We start from the raw sequence: 20,794 nt of genomic DNA, 5'->3' as shown, positions 1-20,794 counted from the left end.
GGTTTAAGGGGGAAGAGACGAAACGGGCCCCGGCGCGAGATGGCATCGGGAATGGGGTTTAACTCGTCTTCCGGCCTTTGGGATCCCGATTATAATTTGAACGCGACGTGCTTAAGCTTTGCGTGCGATACGGCGGGAACGGGGCATTGAGTAATAATGCCCCCGGTCGATTCCCTCGTAATCGCGGCGGAGAGGGAAAACGGACGGGGTAGTGCCAATACGCCCTAATTCCAGAGGGCGCAGAGCCAATGCGAAATTCATTTAACAACCATCTCTCCACCTCGTCCTGGGGTGTCGGGCAGTTTGGGCGGCCTTTGATCGCGTCGTTGCGGGGAAGCATAATGCGTTCCCCAGAGCGATGTAGGCATTATGTTTCGTGAATATACGCATATTGTCTTCACTAACGGTGGGTGCGAAACGCCTAATTTTTTACCCCTATCACTGGTGCAGCTATCCACAGCTTATGCGGTTCGATTTGTTTCGATAGGAGAAACCGACTATTATTTATATAAAGTTTGTATAAAAATCATCGGTGGCAATTTTTCCTGAAGTGCATTGCGTGAAGTGCTGAATTCGGACGGTCAGTTAAGGGTGCGCATGATCATAGATCGTACGATTGGCATTGATGAGATGACAGTGCACACCATTATCACTGAAAATTTGGCGATGCGAAAGATCTGCGCTAAATTCGTCCTCCCGAAGTCCTTGACGGACGACCAAGTACAGAATCGATTGTCTGCTTGCGAAGACTTTCTGCAGCGACATCGTGACGATTCCCCAACCCCCATAGAGTACCGAATTGGCACCATCTGTCTATTTCCTGTTCCCAAAAGTTAAATCCTGGCTCAAAGGATAACTCGGGAACTGTAATTACTTACAACTACGATACTTAAGTCCTGATTATATGACGATCATATAGAAAACGTTATTTGAACAAATAAGTTCAAAGGTTATGTAATTAGCGTGAAAGATTTGAAGAACTCATCAATCAGCCATTAATGCATGCTTTTTATTCCAAGAGAGGTCAAGTTATTGGTGACTAGGTAACACGAGAAGTACGATATTAGACGTGCGATACACTGATATAACTTTTTTGGTGAATTCTCATATGGAAAACCATAAAAATGCATCCTGAGCGCAGAACATACATAAATATATTTGTAAAAAACTAATAAAATTTGCAATGACCAATCACATTTATCCTATCACCTATGTGGAAACAACTGTCAGTAAACTAATATAATAGTCTTATCACGCAACAATAATTCATAAATTGATAACAATGAGGAAAACTTTCCCATAACTATTGTTTTAATACTATATACCACCACTGGATCCTTCGAAGTGGTGCCGTCATAGAAGCTTGCAGGTGTACCCCTAAGGACTTTTCGCCTACACGGGAGTCTTCGAGTCGTGGAAAATCCGCTGGCAAAAAACTGTGTTGACGATCAAAGACTGTACTCTGAAGAGTTTCAAGGCATTGTAGCAATATCTGAAATATATCCATTTATATCTGTAAAACGGTCTGTTAATGTCTTGAGCGTCATCCGATCGATAAATCTTCCAACCCAGTCCGATGGCTTATTAAAATAGTTTGGTAGATGTGGTAGTTCGGCACACCTCTCGTTTGGAGGGGAGGTTCCTCTTACTCCCGGCCCTCTCCCCCTCCTCTTATACCCTCTACACTCTACCCCTAAACCACGGTTATCTCAGCAATGTTGGCAACTTTTCCTTTTATTTTACACATCCCGAATCAGGTGTTTCATATGCGGCAACCCCATTCCATAACATAATTTGGCACATGAACAATACATCGTTTTTACATACACAGCCACGAAAATCAAAGCTATCCAACCAAAGGTTGATCCTGAGAGCAGAGGGTAGAGATGACCTCGTCTTAAGCTCCACAGAATGCTACAAAGGGTGTTCGCAAATTATTGGTTATTCGTAGGGTATTAAGTGGGACATTGCAGTTTCTTATTCCCTACTATGGTTTCCCAGGAAGATACGGTGAACCTGAAATATAACCCAGCTAGGGTGAAGCCGAAGGTACCCAGAAGCATCACCGGAAACCGAACCATAGGTCCTTCCTCAGACGCTATACCCACTGGAATGCAGCATCCGTTATCGCATATAATTATAAATTATTCATTAAAGATATGAACTAGTTAATATTAGATATATAAAGCAAAATGAACACAAACTATAATAAATATTTCATGACTTGCACTTAATTTGCCGTGTACCTTTCGGTTTTAAACCCACTCCCAAGTGGGTCGAGCTTGTGTCGTATGAAAAGTAATTCTCGATGAAAATCTTTGGGCTCACTCGGTAAAAAATAATTGGTTAGCGGTTTAACTTAGACGTTTCCGTGACTCTAGGCTTGTGGTTCATACCTGGAGGTTGATTCAAGTTATCCAGTTGTCACAACGCTGATTTGAGTTTAGAAGGAACTTCCAGCTTTACACGTGGATGTGGAGCCACAATCCCGTGTGCTGTTCAATAAACTCAGGATGAATATTTAATTCAAGCAATTATTGAAAAAAAGTAATCATATGCTGTTTTGTTAGCTTGATGGGCAATTTATATGTGTTAAAAGTTGCATTCATTTGAGTCTTAAGAATTTTGTCAAAGGCTGTCGTTGAAAATTGAAACATTTTCAGTTCGCCTGCGGTAATGGCGGAGGTAACACGCGACACTGCAATGAAATTTTGCATTTCCTGAAAAATTCGGCAGCCGACGCCGATATATGGCAATAGGAGGCTTGTTGAAGAGAGTGCCCTTCCATACATCGCGGGTAGAAAATGGTTATAAAAATGCTTAAAAATGGGAAACAATCAATTTCAAAGGAAGGTGGGCCCGGAAGCTCCAGTCACTACTGTGAAGGCGGTAAATATTAACACCGCCGTAGCCATTGTGAAGGAAAATCGTCAAATGAACATCAAGAGCGAACTCAAAAATGCTGTACTTGCAATTGTACCTCCCAGTTGAACAGAAATATTGCACTAGAGACCCTTCTGTGTGAGGTGAGTTCTACGGTATCACGATTACTCAAGCGATTCTAAGTGAAAGGTATTCCTAATCCTCCACATAGTCCAGGCCTAGTCACATCTGATGTTTTCCTATGTGAAGTAACACTCCGCGAACGTCTCAAATTACAACGTCTAACTGTGACGCAATACTGGAATCAAATCTATGCCACTTTTCTGCCATTATTTATACGCTGTGGAGGAAAATATCGTGTTCATCTTTTGAATTCGGACATCGTGAATCTTGCACGAGCTTGTTTCGTGCACGGCAATGATAGCAACTGTTTCAGCATTGCATATAAACAACCTTTGATGATTTGGTTACAGTTTCTCCCAGTCATATCCACGACAACAATAGCAAACGTCAATAGCATTCCAAATAAAAAAGATGGCGTTTTCAGGAACAGCATTTTCTAATATACACAGCATATTAAGCTAACAAATACAGCATAAAATTAAGGATATTCACAATAAATAACGCGAATTAAAAACTTTATGCTCTCTCTTTATTCAAAAGCCCTCGCACGAGCGGTACGGATAGTTCAAGAAACGTACTTTAAGTGAGGCGAGCATGTTTCCTTTCGGATTGAAATGTCTACTCTCACCTCTATTTTAAAGGGGATGGGAAGCGACCTTGGGAAATGGAACTTCCGAGATTCCGACCTCTTCGCGATGAGCGCTCTTTAATCCGCTCGCGTCATCTGGGCACTTCTTCTTTATGACGCCGCCGCTGACCAGGCAAGCGGGCCGTGGGGCGGGGCAGGCAGAGGCGGCGGGCAGACACCCACAATACATCCCCCTCCCCCCTCTCTCTCCGCCCCCATCTCTCACCCCTCACTCCCCTTTTCCAAGAAATCCGGCCTCGTAATCGGTTCCCTCCCTCTCTCTGGTAAATCTGTCGGCATCAATTCATGTGTAGCGACAACTTCATTCCCCGTAGGGGGCGCCGTTCAAAATAAACAAAATACAATAAAAGTCTCACTCTGCGCGCGGTTCCGAATGTGATTAAATGGAAATTGAATCGGTCGATTAGCCTCCCATTGTCCATCCCGGCCAACGCGCGTACTACAACTCCCCCTCCCACATCCGACTCGCTGCAATTAGCGAGCTTATCGAGATGCATTATCGCGTAAATTTATGATCGGAACGGCAGGTTGCTAATTGTGTTTCGGTTAAACGTAGCACAGTCGGGTCGAGTTATTAAGAGCCTGAGCCATAATACTACTGCGCGCACAAATTCCTTGAAGGTTATCTATCTAGATCTCCTTCAAACCCTTCCTGCCACCTTATTCCCTCAGCAAGTGTACCTCCTAAGAAGTTTTGGTCAATTAGTTGTTGCCAAACGGATGAGTTGTTTAGTGAAATTCCTCTCCCAGGAAAATATGAGGAAATGCGGCAACATCGCAGTCGTTCTTGCTTGAAGGCAGTAGCAGTAGTTTTTATGGGAGGCGACCGACAGCTGACGTCATTTGCGTCATTAGGGATAGACAGAAAAGGATGAAGGTTGGAGAGAAACCCGGCGTCGGCATTAGCCTACTCTTAAAGAAAGGAACCAAGAGTCTATTTTATTGTCTTCAGCAATCCATAACCTCTCAGTATCTCCTGCATGTACGCGTACGCACAGTTTTCGATCTACTTGTCTGTCTATTTTCTTTTCTTCCCTGTACCCCTCCTGCCTAACTTTCCCTTTTCTATTTCACAATCATCAGCGTCAATCCACCTTTACTTGCCACCATTGAATCTCTCTCCCATTAACCCTCTCTCCTCCCCAACCTCTCCTAGAACTTATTCGTTTGTTTTCCTTTCAGTAAATTTAATTTGTTTCTGTTCATCACCACGCCCATGTCTCAAGCCACGGATGCAATCTACCCTTATCTAATTACCTCGATGACCATGTTTCCGAGCCAGCAAAACTACTCTCCGAGTGGTAGTGTTTAGTTGAGGCTACACACAGCTAAGGTCATTTGCGCCATTAGAGCCGTTGGCAGGAAAGATAGAGGGCGGAAAGAAACCCGGCGTCGGTATTAGCCTACTCTTAAGAAGAGGCGTCAAGGGGTCCACAGTTTAACGTCCAATCCGACGGACGGCGTACTCACTCAAAGTGCTCCACATAGAGTACCTCAAGTAGGGATCGGGATACCACAGAAAAATATCTGTCGCCCAGGGGATTCGAACCCGGGCCCTCTGGGTGGGAAGCCAGTGCGTTAGCCACCACACCATCCCCCTTGCTTGAAGGTGATAAGGATAAGAGTGGGGTGGTCCTACATAGTCTCCCCTATCGTATGCCGAGAATATGTCCTTTCGACACGATAAGTACTCAACTTGAAGACTACGCATGAGTGTCTAAGATTAATTTCTTGTATCGTTGAAAATTAATTTATTTACATACCCCAATTATAAGTTAATCAATTAAAAAATTTCTCTCCTTGAAATTTGAACGACAGGAACATTCGTACCAGTGTATTCCTTCACGTTTTACATTTAACCCAATGAAGGATGGCATCATGGTGCCGATATTCATGGAAGGAAGGATTTCAATGATTTACAGGAATGAATCTCTCGTTTTTATGGAACCATTAAGCACTTTTAGCCGAGACCAAAAACCCTTATCTCTAAGAAAGACAGGGATTTTTCTTCGTCCTAAATTTACTCTGATGTGAAATAATATAATCAAATTCACCAACGAATGACTAAGAACTTCGTGGAGTACTGCAATAATAGAAAATCACGAATCGGTCGAAAGTCCGGTATTATTTACGCGGTAAATATTCATTTAGAAATACCAAATTGAAACAATTAAAAAAAACCGATAAGTTGTTTAATCAATAATAAAAAAACAATCAGGTTCCAACTCAAAATAGCCATTAGGCTCGCAACATTCACATCGCTATCGAAGTAAACTAAAGCCCTTTTTAAATGGGGCCGTAGTCATTTCAATTCGCGGAACTCTCCTCATAAAACATGCGGTGTAGCTCCGCAATCACCTCCAAGTATGAGAAGAGCATATAAATAAAAGATGATGTGGATTAGTTTGAATTCTCGGAGTAATATTGATCCAGAAAGTTAACGTGACGCTGAAATTTAATATATATATATATTATTTATATAATATAATTATATATATATATATATATATATATATATATATATATATATATATACACACACTCATTTATATAGAAACAGATATAAGGAAAAGGGATAGGAGCACACACAAAGGACAAACACAGGAGAGGTGGGGAGTGTATTCCTATCCCTTTTCCTTATATCTGTTTCTATATAATTGAGTATTTGTTCGCCGTTTGGCGGGATTTCGTGATTGTATATGTGTGTGTCTATATATATATATATTTTTTTTTTTTAAGGTAATCTACCGGTTGAGGTAGGTTTTTGGATGGACACAACTACCAAACAAATATTTTATTACTCCTAACAAAACACGAAATCCATCATCCTACTCTATATCAGGTCCCTCTTCATCTCTGAGTACTTTCTTGCTCCCTTCATCCCATCCAACAACCCTATCCTGTTCCTTCCCTTTCCTCGCTTGCCTAACATTCTCCCATCAATTACAGTCTTCAACATCCCACTACCCGTCAATATCCCCTTCATCCACTTTTCCTGCCTACATAGGATTGCTCCCAACAAACCCCTCTCTTCGCCCACCACACCAAGTACTTCTTCATTTGTTTTCTTCTCTGTCCATTTTACCTTCTCCATTCTTCTCCACACCCACATTTCAAAAGCCTCCAGTCTACGTCTATCCTCCTGCTTCAATGACCACGTTTCCGCACCGTACATAGCTACGCTCCATATCAAAGTTTTTACGAGTCTTTTCTTAACATCCTTACTCAAAGTCCCTGTCATCAACTCCCTCCTCCTTGTGAAAGCCTCTTTGCCTAGCGCAATTCTTCTCCTTACGTCCCTACTACTTTGACCGTGTTGGTCCAAAACAATACCGAGATACGTAAACTGTTCTACCTGCTCTAGTTTTTGCCCTCCTATTTTAATGTTAAGCTTGGCCTTTTTCTTTCTAGAAAATCGCATAACCTTTGTTTTATTAATATTGATTCTCATCCCATACCTGTCGCACTGAATTTCCAATTCACTCAGCAATGCTTGCAGCCCCTTGGCTGACTGACAAACTAAAGCTTGGTCATCAGCAAACCTAACTGATTTTACGAATTCCCCGCCCACTTTCATTCCTACCTCGAGTTCTTCCCATGCCTCTTTGATCATTTCCTCTGCATACAGGTTGAACAGCAACGGTGATAATGGGCAACCCTGCCTTACACCCCTTCCTAACACTGCCCATCCGGACTCCCCGTTTCCCACCCGCACCTGAGCAGTCTGAGACATGTACAGGTTGCGGATTAGCCTCCTTTCCCTCCAATCTATTCCTATTTTCTGCAGAATACTCATTAGTTTTTCCCAATTCACTCTATCAAACGCTTTTTCGAAATCTACGGAACAGGCAAATACCTCCTGGTTGTGTTCTATATTCCTCTCGATTAATAATCTTGTATATATATATATATATATATATATATATATATATATATATATATATATATATATATATATATATGCACACACCGCATTTATTCATGCATATAAATACTCGCATGTTTGTGTACTCGTATATAAATGTTAGTCAGAGTAGGTATCTGGGCATACAGTAACATGTGCGGACTCCTGAGTTATTACGGCGCAATAGGTACCAACCCGTTCACACGCACTTGGCCAATTTAACCAGAATTTCTTAAGATATGATCCTGCACTTTGGTCATGTGTCCTGTGCAAGTTGACATTTTGGAAGGCGATTATTCTTGCTGGTGACGCGGGGGTTCCGCATATCTGGCGATCTTCACATCCACGGACTTGATGAGTTGGCTGATTTCACAATTGAAAATGCGTGCGGAGAGTTGAAACAAAAGAGAAAAGCCACCCGTTTCGTGGGGATTAGTTGAATGAACGAACAGAAGTTGACATGTTAAACATAAATTATTAGGTTAAAAAACAGCCTTTGTACGTACTTTTTCAACAGAAACAGCCGGTCGGTCACCTCTAAAAAAAATCTGGAGACTATTGTACAATTTTTGGCAGAAATGTGTCTTCAACTTAATGAAAAACGCGATATTAATTGATAAAATTACTTCTATCTCAATAGATCTCCAAGAGGCGGTATATTTCTAAAAAAAATAGAAATAATAATAATTATATTATTGTATTTGTATTAATCCACGGCAATTTAAAATTATTTGCGTGAAATAAAATAATTTAAAACAGAAAATACAAAATCAAAGACAGCGGTTATATGTGGATATTTGTGGCATATTTGGCAATACTGATTCACGTGTATCAGGCTAACCAAAGCAGATTTTGTAAATTATTTAATATTTTTATACTGTGGTGTATTGTTTGAAATATATATGTGTTGCATAGAGACTTAAAACCACCAAAATGTCTTGTCCTTGCCTTTCAAGACACTGTCAGATACCCTAAGCTACAAAAAACTATTCTGCGCACTTTCTACTTCCCTTAATTTCTTTCAATAGGACTGTCGTATCCCTATCCCTTCATTGCTTGGTAAACGTTCTCCCATTTATCATAATCTTCAACATTCCATCGCCAATCAAAATGCTCTGCATCCATCTTTCCTACCTCCTTTTTATTTATCCAAACAATCCTCTCTCCTCCCCCACCATACCCAGCACCTCTTTATTGGTTTTGTAAAATAAAACTTTTTCCACTCCGATTGAGGTACCTCCAAAACATGGTTTTTGAATGCATCAGCGGCTTCTTCAGTCGCCGAGAAACGTTGGCCTCGGAATCTTTTCTTGATAAACAGGAATAAAAAGAATTCATTTGGTACTAAAAAAGGGATGTACTGAGGATGACCCATCGATTCGACGTTTTAATTAGGTAGTTGTTCGACGATTCAAATAGGTAGTTGTTTCAGCCGATCTGTGAGAGCTTGCATTGTCATGATGAAGAATGATCCTTCGTTGCAGCTCCTTTTTCCGTATTTCATCGAGCACCTCTGGCAAACAAATGCTCGTGTACCATTCAGAATTCACGGTTCTACGTTGCTTTAACGGTACGGTTGCCACATGTCCAGTTAAACTGAAGAAACAGGCAATCAGTTGCTTCGATGTGCTTCGTATACGAATCACTTTTGTCGGATTTGGCTCGTCTTGGAAGACCAATACAGTGGGTTGCTGTTTTGTTTCACGCTCATACGCATAAATCCAAGATTCGTAAAAAATCATCGCTTGAAAGTGTTGACGAGTTAACTCCTTTTTTCGCTGAGACAAAATTTTCGAGTCCCTGTAAACAGCACAAGTTACGATCAAACGACAAAATTTTCTAAAAAAGTTATCATTAAAAGGGCCAAATTTTCAGATGGAAACGTCAGATGATTAAAGCACTTGGTATTGTCAAGGCTCAAAATATAAATAGCAACTCCCGTATTTGATTTTGACTTTGGTACACGGGGGGAATAAACCATTAACCCATTAAACCAGCGGGGAAGAGAAAAGTTATTGCACAACAGACTTGAATATGAGTAATCATTATTCCTTCGTATGTTCATTCGTAACCGCAAAAACGGAATGAGACATAACGTTCGGCAATTTTAACCAGCCGAAAATAGAATACTCGCCTTCGCGTTGTCTTTGAGGGTAGATGCCGTCTTATTTCTTGATTCGTTATGCCACTTCTCTGGCTCTTCTCTCTACATTAATCCATCCACACGCTTGGTTGGTTTCGCTGATTTCATCACCGTTATCATTCTCGGTCATCAATCATAGGCTATCCTGACTCAGATCCGCTTTCTCAAACCATGGGATGACTTCTCCATCACTTCATGTTTCTCTCTGCTTAGATAATTTATCCCGTAATCAGCATTTAAAATTGTCAGCCCTGATGTTCTTCGATAGCATTATAAGTTCACTCATATTTGATACATATTCCATCCGGTACTCACACTCGACATTGCAATTATTAATAACGATTACCGGTTTTTTTTAAATGCGATCAACTCTCCCACAGCACTGAGGCAGAACAGTTCCGCAGACACTCGTCTTCAACTGAACGCGCATCATCATTCGGCCGAGGATTGGCACCATGAACCATCAATCATTTCCAAGATTGCTCTATCGGAACTCTCCACTTGATTCGGCTGTCGGGTTGCAAACATGCTTTCGTGTTTTTTTCCTCTTGGGTCAGTATTTGTCGTAATTTGTTCCGTGTTTCTAATCTTAGAAAGCCTTCGTCTCCATGTAGTTCTATCCGGTTCACTTTTTCCCCGTCGACGAAGGTCTGACTCAATCAGTCCAACTTGACTCAAACAATGCTCGATAATATTAAATATATATATATATATATATATATATATATATATATATATGTATATATATATATATATATATATATATATATATATATATATATGTATATATATGTATATATATATATATATATATATATATATATATATATATATATATGTATATATATATATATATATATATATATATATATATGTATATATATATATATATATATATATATATGTGTATATATATATATATATATATATATATATATATATATATATATATATTTCTCCTTACATTCTCATATTTAGTCTTTTATCTCCCCTCCTATTTTATTTTATGATCAATCACAAAATATATTTCTTAATTTAAAAAAATCAATCTTAAGATCAATGTTACTTTTATTATGGCGACGTGGTAGTCCGGGGGTAGGGTGTTGGACTACTGACCGAATGGCCCGGGTTCGATTTCCCGGCAAGCCTCTCTGGGCATCCTCAGCTCCACCCAACCTGATTGTGATTTGTCGAGTACCAGATCTTCCTGGGAAGCCATAGCAAGCATAGGAGAAGGAACTGACCCCCTCCCCCCCCAACCTGATGTGTGAATTTCACCCGCCGTCGGGCTTAGTTTTGGGTGAATTCTTTTACCATCAGGTATCATCATAGTAAGAAATCAAAGTCATCATAGAAAGAGTAAAGATATTCGATTTACAAATGAGGACAAGATTACACGCATATATAAGGCAGATTCTTAGGTAAATATGCATGTGTATGTTAGTTGCCTGTATAGATAACTGCATGTGTGTGCGTTAAAATGGTTTTTTCATGAATATATACGCATATGTGGGAGGAAATTGGTTTGAATTTGTCAGTTTTGCATGTGGGTTTATTCTGTTTTATGGTTGGTGACCTTAAACCCCCCGCCTCACGCCATTGTGGTGGCTTACGGGGTATTATGTACTCGTAGATGCAGATGTGGATAAACTCTGCCATCATCTGTCAAACTTACCTTCGAGTTGAGAACTTGGTTTATGACTATTTATATTACTTATTTTATATTGTTTGATTATATAAATAATCTGCGGCGTGCTTTTCTTTCGGGTGAAAATACAAGATCTGTCCCAATAATAAATAGAATAAATCTGGGGATAAAGCTAATTGCAGATCAAAGTACAAATTGCTAAAATTCTTCATAAGAGGACCCCTATGTATCGACACTCCAATGCCTGTGCCTCCGCCAGTTGTGGTATGCTTTTCCGTAAGGCATCAACAGGGCCCTCGTTCATGCACCTCGTCATGGCCTCTTTGACATAATCCAGTGGTTCAAAATGGTACTCAAAGGGGCTGTACTTGGTTCGTAATCAAAGACCCATGCCTCGTCACCAGTAACCAACTATTTTGGAAAATAAGGGTCGCTTTCATAGTGGACCAAAAGGTCCATGGCAAGATTATCACACAAACAGTCTTCGGACAGCACGTTGGGGACCATCTAGGCACATCTTTCTTATTTCTAAATCTTCTGTAAGAACACAAAGCGCTGCGGTTTTCTAAATACTATACTTTTTTGCCAACATCCTTTCACTTGGAAGTATTGAGCATGTGTTCCACTTTGTGCACATTTTCATCACACTGTGTCGGTGATGGATGTGTTATCTCTGCCCAGGACCAGCACTACTGAGCCATATGTATTTTTTTAAGGATTGTAAAATTGTATTAGATAACTCATTTGGTAGGAAGGCAATGATATTATGATGCTGAAACCCCTCTTATTATAATTCGGTCCATGATATTCGTATTCATACTTTCTTTACATTGAAATTAAAAGTTAAAAGTCTGATTAACGATAGAAGCGGTTTTAAAAACTCCGGCTGGGATTTTTTTCCCAAATTCACTGTTTTTCCAAAAGTCAGGAATTCAAAAAAAAAAATTGGCCGGTAAAAGGGTCGATTTCTCTTGTTACCGAAAAAATATACCAAATGTTCGTTTAGAGTGACACTGTATATTCATGTCAAAATTCCCCCTTGGCCAGATAACGGGTTTAAAATTTTTTATTTATCAGCCCGCATTAGAGCTACTTTTACGTGATATTGCTTAAACATATTCCGTATAATTTGGCGAATTCGCTTAAAACATTTTTTTTAAATACGTCATATTTATTACAGCCGTCGGGGGAAATGTATTGCAGCACGTGCGCGCGCATTTTAGAATCATCGGTAAATATTCAGAATCATGCCTCGCGTAATTCGGCATCATTACTTGTTTAAATATAATCTGGTATATAAGTTTGGTTAATATAATAATGGTTATTATGCATCATGATTATTTTTTCTGCTGACGACGGAGGATCTGGGGTGGAGCTCATTACCCTAAAAATATGTTCCGTTATTAGCCAGGTTTTTGAGCTTGATTATGAAGTTTTTTTAAACTTTTTCCATTAGTAGGATGTATGAAGTGGATTGTACTGTTTTGGCGAAAAATTCAAATTCGAGGTTTGAATGGAAACACACGTTTTTAGATCCCTATTAATACCGGTGTCCACCATTTTTCCAAATGTCGTGCGACTTGAGTGAATGTGATGGATTTCGCGGGAAAGATGACTTAAAAAAAAGAAACTTTTGACCGATAAGATGTTAAATTAAGAGTAGATGAACTGAGTAAATTCTGACCGAAAGTCATCCACTGAAAGTGAGCGTAACGGCGTTTTTCAAAAGCGTGTCAATGGGCGCCGCTACAAAATAAAAAAATACACATTTACGCATAAGAGCGGGAGGGTCGGGGACTTAAATTTGACAGTGGAGTGGACGAGGAAGAAAAAACACCGTTTAACACGTGGAAGAACGCAGAATCTGTTTCCTCAAAATATTCTCACTTCAGTAAAAGACGGCGGTCACGGGCAAGGGGGGGGAGTGAATGAAATTGGTAGCGTTTAACCATGGTAGCTCTTTGCTGGCCCAGGTAGAAGTTCTCAATGCCCATGCTCTTTTCCAGTTGTAGAGACCCCTCTTGCCATGATAATGACAATCACGGTACCGCGAGCGTTACTTAATAGTTGGACATCATGGCACTTCGATGACGAACCCATAGTCTACTGACCGTAATCGGTCAACGGTGATCATGATCGACGTCATATTAGTATCATATTCAAAATTAATTTAAATGGGCGAGGGAAAAGAATGTCTCCTTAATGACTCACACTGATTCATCACTGCCTTACCCCTTATGGTAACTACAGTTTTTTTCCTCACAACATTCTGACAACTTTCCTATCTCCTCATTTGCATGACCGCATTAGAGTGCCTTTAAATAATGTAGTGCTCTTTTCAGTATTGCTTGCTCTGCTTTGTCTGTTTTCAAGCTTCCCCTTCCATCCCTCGCCTCTCTCTGTGGGGGGGGGGGCGCCCGCTACCTGCAACGTTGGGTCATATTCCCTACCTGCGTCCTTTGGGGAGGAGATCATTGTATGTTGCATGTCCATGTGATAGTGGAATGTCGCCTTCTTATTTATCAAATTCTAGCTCGCCCATTTTTGGATTAATTTTTCCTACATTCTAAGGTTCATTTGTTTGTTAGTTGATAGTATACGAGGTCCGCCATTACATGGACTAGATAATCAGCAATGTGCTATTAATTTGCTTCGCGTGGGCATTCACGTCATCATTTCAGCCCAATTACCAAAGCGTTGCCATTGACACCGTAAGAACCAACTTTGTGGATTGAGCAAATATGGGAAGGAATAGATAAAGAAGCTTTGGGTATCATATCTCATATCCTCCTCCTCATAGTTGAGGGACGAGAAGGACTGTATAGGGAGTAACAATAAAGATCTTTGGCCATACAAAATGAAGACGCAAAAAGTCCATTATTGAAATAGAAAGAAAGACTCGTACTTTTCCACAGATTTTATTATACGGCACGACGCGTTTCACCGACTTGCGGCATCATCAGGTACAAATTTGCAAAACAGACAGAGCAAGCATATATACCCTCAGGACAGAGTGAGGGCGGGGAGGGTTGGAAGGATTTGAGGGGGGTGGGGGCTCGCAGGTGCGTTGACGGATTGTTTTGACCATTTCCAGGCTAATTTCTCGGAGAGGAGTGGGGAGGGGTATGGGAATAATTGCTCATTACAAAGTGTCGTGTTGGGGTTCACCAAGTGCCTTCTAATCTCTAATTGCTCGAGAGCGTCCATTTTTAATCCTTTTGGGAGTGTGTGTAATACGTATCTCTGGGACAAAGTCACTGCTGTGGTTGAATTCTAGTAAATGCTTGGCGAAGAGAGAGTTGTTATTCTGATTTTTGTGACACCTAGCGTGTTCCTTGACTCGTAACTTGATATTCCTGCCGGTCTGACCGACATAAACGCTGTTGCAATCCTCGCATTTCAGTTTATAAATGCCTGATTTGAGAAGGCTATCCTGGGTGTCTTTTCCATTGGCTAGAAGTTTGGAGAGGGTTATGGGTGAGTAGAAGGCTGCTTTGAGTGAGGTGGGTAGGCAGTTGGAAATCCTATATGAAAGATCTCCCAGAAACGGGATCGAGCACCACTTAAAATCTTTAGATACTGCGGGCTGAGATACGAAAATGCTTTTTATGGCCATTGCTTTTTGTTTTTTCCGTAGTAATGTGTCAACTAGTTTGGGGTTGAAACCATTGTTGGTAGCTATATTAGTGATATTCACGAGTTCAATGTTGAAGTTTTTGGGGGAAAGGGGGATGTGTAGGAGGCGGTGGATCATGGAGTGGAGGGCTGCGTGTTTGTGAGAAAAGTGGTGTGCGGAATCATTAGAAATTATATGGTCTGTATATGTGGGTTTCCTATAAATTGCAAATTCGTGTCTATTATCCCTAATTGTGATTGTCAAGTCGAGGAAGTTGATGGTGCCGTTGACGTCTTTTTCCATGGAGAAGGAGATATTCCGATGAAGAGTGTTTAGGAAATTAAGGAAGGAGTCTAACTGTCGGTTGGTTCCGGTCCATAGGCATAGTATATCGTCCACGTAACGAAACCAATAGCCCACGTTTTTGTTATGCTGATTGTCAGCATTAAAAAGATGTTCTTCTACAGAATTGAGGAAGACTTCGGCTAGGAAGGGGGACAGTGGGGAACCCATAGCTAACTCATCCGTTTGGCTGTAAAGGGTGTGGTTGAAACTAAAATAATTCTGGTTAACTGTCATTTTGATGAGGGGGACCAATTCGTCTGAGATATTTTGGGCAATGGTGGAATCCTTGAGTAGTTCTTCCACCCTAAGCAAAGTTTCCGATATTGGTATGCAAGTAAATAAATTGCTAATGTCGAAGGAGACTAGCCTCGCTTTTTCCGGGACATCAATATCTTTCAATTTTCGGGCTAGCTCTATAGAGTTTTTAACTCCATATTTAGGTTAAAACCTGTGAGATCTCGGAGCAAAACGTCTAATTTTCGTGCCAGAAGGTGTGAAGGGGCGGACACAGCTGAGATGACAGGCCGAATAGGTATGGCTTTTTTGTGTAATTTGGGGAGTCCGTACAACCTGGGGGCGGAGGGGTTCATTTGGATTAAACTAAATTTTTCCCTAGTATTTAAAAACTTACACTTGAACACGGCACGTTTCACTTCACTTTGGAAACTCGCGGTTGGGTCTTAGGATAACGGAGTAATAGGATTGTTGTTGATGAACTCAAGGCACTTTTCCACATACACTCGTTTAATTGTCTTTGTAATGAGCAATTATTCCCATACCCCTCCCCACTCCTCTCCGAGAAATTAGCCTGGAAATGGTCAAAACAATCCATCAACGCACCTGCGAGCCCCCACCCCCCTCAAATCCTTCCAACCCTCCCCGCCCCCACTCTGTCCTGATATGCTTGCTCTGTCTGTTTTGCAAATTTGTACCTGATGATGCCGCAAGTCGGTGAAACGCGTCGTGCCGTATAATAAAATCTGTGGAAAAGTACGAGTCTTTCTTTCTATTTCAATAATGGATATCAATTACTTCCACGAAGTGAAGCCTGAAACAATAGAATATATACGCAAAAAGTCATTTAAAAATGAAAATGTCCTCGAAGAAATACGTTAACTTTCCGATTAAACACGAGTATATGGAGATCAAAAAAACTGAATTGCGCGTAGACGTGTTTGCATGGAAGGAATTTGGCTAGAAGTATTCGTTAAATAATTTGCAACACATCCCAGAGAAGTAAAAATGAGCAAAAAAGTATACGAAAAATGTAATTATGATACGTAAATTCATTCTGAAATCAGGAATGGTGATGAATAAACGTGTATAATGTGAGAAGAAGGCAGTAAGAGAAAAATAACGGTGAGTTCGAAGATTGGATTCGGAATTTGAGGAAATGTGGTGTCAGCAATTAAAAACATACATAGAAAGGAATGAAAAATATCCAGGGTACTTTGTTTTTCTCGTGGATTATGAGAATACGTACGTACATTCGACCAAACCATTATCCGTTTAAGGTCATCCTTCTGCCAGAGCAGTTCTCGTCATTTCCTTTTAGGAACGGGAAGCCACGGCCTTTCTTATTTAAATAGGATATTCAAAGTCGCCCTCTTCATCTTTCGCCCAACATAATCCCCGAAGATGTTTCTAATGGTTCACTGCGCCTCATCAGTTGCTTTGTACCATTGATTCTTCTTTTTCGGTATCCATTCAAGGCAAAGGGCATTCACTCTTCTTTTCAACTTCTTACAGGATTTAGAAAATACTTTTCCACTCTGTTTTTTTAACTTTTTATGTTTAGTCCATCCCTTATTTACATCTCTACAGTCAAGTTTTTTATGTTTCCTTGGTTTTACATTGGTCCTTGGTTCTTGTATGCCAGATTTCACACCTACATGACCGGTAAACAGATTATACTTGCAAATATTTCTTCTACAAATGATTTCCGCTACTTTGGGCAGATTTCATTGTATTTTAGCAGTTATATATTGTATTGAAAACACAATTTTAAAACAGTTTCATCCTGAGAATACAGGGTCCGTTCCAAAAGTAATGCAATTTTTTGAAGATTTATTCATTTATTTAACATTAGTCCGAAAACAGCGCATTTTGGCCTTAAACATCATACTTTTAACAATGATATCAATAGACACGATTACGAACACCCAAGCCCAAGGTGGATAAAACCCAACTAGGTCGGAATCGAACCTGCGACCCTTGGATTGGCAGACGAGGGCGTTACCCCGCCGCTACTGGGGCCGGAGATTTGCGCGACCACTTAAAATTCTTCAAAGTACTCTCCTTGGGCCTCAACACATTTTTCCCAGCGACTCAGTCATTACCGGTACACGCCCTGGAAGGCGTCTTCGGGGACCTCTCGCAAGGTCTTCTTCACGACTGATTGGATCTCTTCTATGGACGAAGAATGGGTTCCTTCCAGGGCTGCCTTAATCCGAGGGAACAAAAATAAGTCTGATGGGGCGATGTCAGAACTAAAGAGGGGTTGGGGCAGCGTTGGTACCTGGTGGTTGGCCAGGAACTCGCGGACTCGTAGCGCGTTGTGGTAATGCATGTTGTCGTGATGGAGTTGCCAGGTAGCGGAGATGTCTTTTCTTGCCCTGATGACCCTTCTCGGAGTCTTTCCAGCACATCCACATTGTAGGCAGCGTTAACTGTCTGTCCTTGAGGAACAAACTCCTTATGGACCACTCCTTTGCTCTCGAAAAAGACAATGAGCATTTTTTTCACTTTTGATTTGCTCATTCTTGCTTTTTTGGGCTTGGGGACTGATCGGTGTGCCACTCGGAGCTTTGGCGTTTTGTTTCTGGGTAGTATTAAAAAAAAACAGCTTTCATCACCAGTAATGACGTTGTCCCAATGATCAGGTTAATATCGAATGCGTTGCAAAAGTTCACTTGAAATTTCCGCTCGGATGGTCTTTCGTGACACGGTCGCCACGCAGAGGTTTGCAATAACTGATATTCCTGCCGCCTCCACAGCTTGGAGAGCACTAAGACCGGGTTTGCGGAAAAGCTTAGCGCCCTCCCACCGATTCCAAGAGGTTTAATTCCACTTTAACCAATTAAATTGCATACCTTTTGGAACGCACCCTGTAATCTCGTAAGTGTGGATAAATTGGAAGTAAAATTATTTCAAAAACACACCAATATTTCCATTAGGTTATTAATTTCGTTAATATGGGTTATTGGATCATCAAATTGCTAAAGAACATTTTTTTAAATTTTAGATTATTGTACCATGCGTGTTTGAATTGTAAGATTGAATATTAAAAACTAAAATAATTGCTCAATATTGTGATATTGTTTGAAATTTCCTCTTTTACAAGCTCACTTTTAGTTATTGTATCATTTTAAATCGTGTTTATTGTGGACTGGGCAAATTATAATAGCTTGTGTGCTTGAATTAATCATTGAAGGGTTAAAATTAACTCATACATATTTTAATTTGCATATTTTTGTTTTACATTGTTATTTTTGGGAAATAAATTGCCAAAAAAACATTAAAAAAGTGATCGATAGCCACATTAATCTCGAATGAGTACTTAAACTCACGAGTGCCAAAAAGTGTAATTCAGACAAATAACTAGAGCCTGGTATGAAGTTAACCCTTCCTCTTCCGTTCTTTTTTTTCACTGCCTGGGCGGTGGTCAACGGCGCAACCGCCGCGGACGCGCAATTTCGAATCCTCCCCGGTGTCTTACTCCACCCCCGTGATGCTAAAACTCAAGAGAAGTGTGCAGAATCCACTGGACCTCCTTGGAGCGCTGACAAGTGTGGCCTCATGACACTTCCTCGCCCCCACTCGCCTCTCCAGAATCCCAACCTGCTTACCTCCTCAAGCGCTATTCTTTATTATGAAAGGAAACACTTTAACATTTCTCTTGAGAATTGGGCGAAATGTCACTTGTGTCTCAAAGGTGTAACAGCGAAATAAGTGTTAGTTCAATTCCTCAGAGCCACTCCCTCTCTGAGGAAGAGTGGGCAAACGGGGACGTTGTATTCATGTTTTTTGTTAAATGTCCGGCAGCAAAGTTGAAAGTTAAAAAGAAGGGCAAAAACTAGTCTGTGTAACAAATTTACATATCTTGGACCAAGTTCTTCATAGCTCTTTTTTGTACCAAAGTAGTTCAATCAGTAGGGACATAAGAAGAAGAATGGTGTTTGGCAAAGAAGCTTTCACAAGGGGGTGGGAATTGATGACAGGGGCAGGCTTAGTAAGGATGATAAGAAAATGTCGTTAAAACTGATTTGGAGCGAGGTAGGAAGGAATTATGTGGAATTGAAGAGGCGCTAATTAAAAAGTTGGATGCCAAGTTGTGTTTTGTTGGGAGAGGCAAAGAAATGTACCATTGTGTTGTACGAGTCCACGGATAGGCTACTTAAAAGGGTAGGCTACCAAATAACATCCGCCAACTACGCCTATCTACTGGCACATCTTACCCTGAAAACCCCCACCAGGGAGTTTGCAAGGGGTTTTAGACTATTAATAGCAATTAGAGTGATTGACTTTCAGTACCACCCACACCAGTCTATCCAATAATAATTCGACGCCTTCTGTTTGTTCATGACGATGCTATGCGAAATGGCTCGCTTTTCACCCTCCAACTCATTTACAATTCCGAAACTAGGTCCTTCTACGAAAGGGTCCGAAACACCCGACGCGTATTAAAGGCGAAGCCTGAAGTTAGAAGACTAAAGAGGAAATAGGGGAAAAAGTTAGTTAGGGGAAAAATAAAAGTTAGAGGAAATAACACCACTTAAATTTTGCAGTCGTAACTTTTTCCCACTCATCCTTTGAAATTATTAACGTCAAGGACATGCCTGCCCTTACGTATTTACATATTGGGAAGGTGTTTATTATACAAGTTAATTTAAAACGTTCGACCATTCACGCTGCGCCCAAACTTAGACGGAAAATCATTGAATTCAACAACAACAAGAATCATAAAGACCGAAAATTACGAACTGATGTGCTAGGACAAGGGTTAAGGGAATTATTGGTAGGGAGGTTGCTGGATTGTGTTTTGCTTTTTAAGAGTAAAAAATATTCATTTGGTAGTTATGTCCATCCAAAACCTGCCTTATCCGGTAGATTACCTAATAATAATAGAATACCAGAAGATGAAAGGACCATCTGCAGAGAAGTACGCGGTTAAGAAGAAGAACTACATGGATTTGCACAACTTGAGGCATAATGGATTAATTATAAACGTAATAAAAGGGAAATTTGTAGAAAATATACCTCGAGGAAGACCAAGTGAATAGGAAACCAATTAAGAAGGACTTAAATGTGTATAAACAAATAAGAAATCGAGGAATGAGGAAATCAACACTCAATAGAGCATAATGCAGAGCTGCAGTAAACCAATCTCAGGTTTTAATTAGTGATAATGATTTAATGAACCGACGTTTAAAAATTCTATTAATATTTCATGCACATTAAATTATTCAATTATTAAAACAATT

The sequence above is a fragment of the Hetaerina americana genome, unplaced genomic scaffold (genome assembly GCF_022747635.1).
Source record: "Hetaerina americana unplaced genomic scaffold, ioHetAmer1.1.p SCAF_5, whole genome shotgun sequence".
NCBI classification, from domain to species: Eukaryota; Metazoa; Arthropoda; class Insecta; order Odonata; family Calopterygidae; genus Hetaerina; species Hetaerina americana.
Note: the sequence above shows the minus strand (reverse complement) of the source record.